Here is a 3,470-nt window from a genome sequence, read left to right on the forward strand (position 1 = left end):
GATGAGGCTTTCTACTCCCGTAAAGATTTACACCCTCGGAAACCCTGTACAGGGTCGCTATGAGTCGTTTCCGACTCCACGGCACATAACAACAATGTTGTGACTCTTAGGTGCAGAGCCTGCTTCACTCCCAGCAGATGGTCAGGCACCATCCTCACTACTGTTGTCCTGTTTGAGCCCATTGTTGCAGGCACTGTGTCAATCCATCTCGCAAGAGACGAAGTCTCGCCATCCTGGCTTCGAAGGAGCATTCCGATTTGTTTGTTCTTCTTTTAGTATTCCTCACCAACACTGTAATTCAAAGGCTTCTTTGTTGTTATGTGCCACCACATTAGTTCAGACTCATTGTGGCAATTTCAAATACCCTGACCTGGATCAGGTGCACTTTAGTCCTTTCTAATACTGTTGCTCTTTAACACTTTTAAAGAAGTCTTTTTAATAGTAGATTTGCCCAAGTGCAACACATCATTTGATTTCTTGACAGCTGTTTTCATAACAAAGGAACTCTGATGGCACTGTAGGAAAAGCACTGGACTGCTAATCACAAGGTTGGCAGTTCAAACCCACGAGCTGCTCTGCATGACCAAGTTGAGGCTTTCTACTCCCATAAAGATTTACAGCCTCAGAAACCTTATACAAGATTGCTGAGTCAGAATCAACTCAATTGCAACACCATGTAGCGTTTCTAAGGTGCAACTAGGTTTGGTTTGGAAAACAAGGCCAGGGGCACGTGTTCATATGCAAGTTCAGGCTGAAGCTGAAGAAAATGCCAACAATTTCATGTGAGCCAAAATACGACCTCGAATATGTCCCATCTGAATTAAGAGACCACTTCAAGAATAAATTTGACACATTAAACACTAAAAGACCAGATAAGTTGTGTTGTGGGATGACACCAAGAACATCTTTCATGAAGAAAGCAAAAGTTATTCCAAAGGAAAGAATCTGGGGCAAGATGGGGGAGAGCAGGTAGATCCACTGAACAAGACCCCTCTGTAACAAGAACATGGAACAAGTGAAATATACAAATGGTGATTCTGGAACGCTGAGATTTACAGATAGGGCAGAGTGGTGGATTGAGTGACAACAGGAAAAGCAATGAAAATGAAAAATGGATGAGCAATTATCTTGAGCTTTGCTGTACTGACAGCAGCTTAGAAGAAGCACAAGAAGAGACTGGAGGTTGGTGGCATGGGGGTGGTGCAGTTCTCCCTTGTTCCCTGCACACTCATTAGCCTAGTGGCCTGTGGCATCCCACCTGTACAATCTCTGTTCTGCTTGGGGTTATGTGCCAGGCATCCCAACCTGGTGTCTGAAGGTGCCGTGAATCCACTCTGAATTATGGTACACATACTATGCTACACAAACAGCAACAACTGTGTTCACACTTCAGTCTCTATCACATTCTCCAGGAGACAGGTGGTGATGCTTGAGAGCACAATATAATACAATTAAATACAGATAAGACACCACTATGTCTCGGAGAAAACAGAGAATTTCTGCTTACATGAAGAAACAAGACAAGAGTGCCTCAAACAAGTGGCCAAAATACAGAGGCAGAACACAAAATACCAAAGTGGTATCTGAACTACTTAATAAGAAAGTACTTTCAACAGATTGAGAAAATGATCAAGAAAACTGCAGATTAAATCAAGGAAAACACATATAAAACTCCAGAAAATTCCAGGAAAACACTAAGACCAAACAAAATAAATGAAAAATTGGAAACCATAAAAAACGGCAATTAGAAAGCCAGATGATAAACACTCAGACTTCATAAGCAGATAATACATTGGGGGGCAAAAAAAAATAGAATTGAATCAATGTAAAGCCAAATTAATGTGCTTAAAGACAATCTCAGTATTTATTCATTGGCAAGAGGAGCAATCAGAAAAAAATTCCCCCAAAAGTATAAGATTTATGTGGGACACTATAAAGAGAAATAACTTACGTGTGGTTTGAATACCAGAACAAGAAAAAAGAGAGAGAAAATTGGCCAAATTTGTTGGAAGAAAACTTCCTTAACGTCATGAAAGATGAGAAGATGCCCATTCAAGAAACTGAATGAACGTAAAACAGGATAGATCCTAAAAGAAAATCACCAAGACGTATTATAATCAAACTTTTCAAAACTAAAGACAAGTAAAGAATCCTGAGAGCAGCTCGAGAAAACCAAAAAGTTACCTACTGTGGAGAACAAATACTACTAAACTCTGACTTCTGAGCAGAAAACAAAAAGGCAAGACATATATATTTATGTAATGGGATGGCATATATAAAACTCTGAAAGAAAAAAGTTGTCGATTAAGAATCATACACTCCTGTTGAATGATGATACATGGAAGAGATTGTAATTATTGCAATGAAACGATGGTGTAAAGCCCATGTTCTCCCATGTAAACTATCACTCAGTTCACAATAAAAAATAATAAAAATTTATTTTAAAAAAACTGCAAGAGGGAAGTTGGCAGAAGAAAGATGTAGGTAGCTGAAGACAGAGTGAGGAGGGCAGGAGTGAAAGGGAATAGAGGTAAATAATCATACGCCTCAAAGAATTGTTCATTAAATATGAGGGCAAACTTAGGAAATTTCCAGATAAACAGTAATTAAAAGAATTTGTAAAAAAGAAACCAGCCTCACAAAAAAATACTAAAGGGAGTTCATTGGACAAAGAATTAACCACAGCAAAAAACAACCTGAGATTAACACACACAACAGTACTATCTAGTATTCAACCCAGATTTGAGTAGTAGTCAAAGTAACACAAACCCAGAAAACTGAATATATAGAACCAGAGATACTAGTTTGCAACAACAAAAATAAAGTAAAAAGGAATAATATAGTTACAGAACTTCCAAATAAAGAGGAAGTCAGTAGATTTCAGAGAGAAAAAGAAAAATAATAAACCTACTATAACCCTAAAACTAGACCAAGATTTACTTCTAGCTCTAGCCCAACCCTATACCTGGTTCTAACCCTAACAGTCAACAAAGTCCTAGGCCTTGCCCAGACCTAGCCATAGTCCTAATCCTACCTCTTCACTCCTTCCCTAATAATAATGATAATAATAATAAAAAGACAGGAAATGACCAAAGTGGATGTTAGAAGATAATCTAAAATTTGCTCTTTAATGTACAGTAGCTACAGCAAATGAAAGAAATGGTCAAGTAAAAAAAAAATGAATGAAAATTTCAGAGGACAGCTCAAAATAACAAAGCATTATAATGAAATGTGAAAAGAACTGAACTTAGAAAACCAAAAAGGAAGAACATGCTCAGCATTTCTCAACCAAAGAAAAAATTCAAGCCTTATAATATTGAAGGATTTTCAGGACAAATTATTAAAAATGCAGGAAGCATCAAAAGAAGATGAAGGAATACAGAGAAGTATTGTACCAAAGAGAACTGGTCAACTTTCAGCCACTTTAAGAAGTAGCATGTGATCAGGAATGGATGATAAAGCATCTCGCA

Source organism: Chrysochloris asiatica, unplaced genomic scaffold, assembly GCF_000296735.1.
Source record: "Chrysochloris asiatica unplaced genomic scaffold, ChrAsi1.0 scaffold00007, whole genome shotgun sequence".
Taxonomy (NCBI): Eukaryota; Metazoa; Chordata; class Mammalia; order Afrosoricida; family Chrysochloridae; genus Chrysochloris; species Chrysochloris asiatica.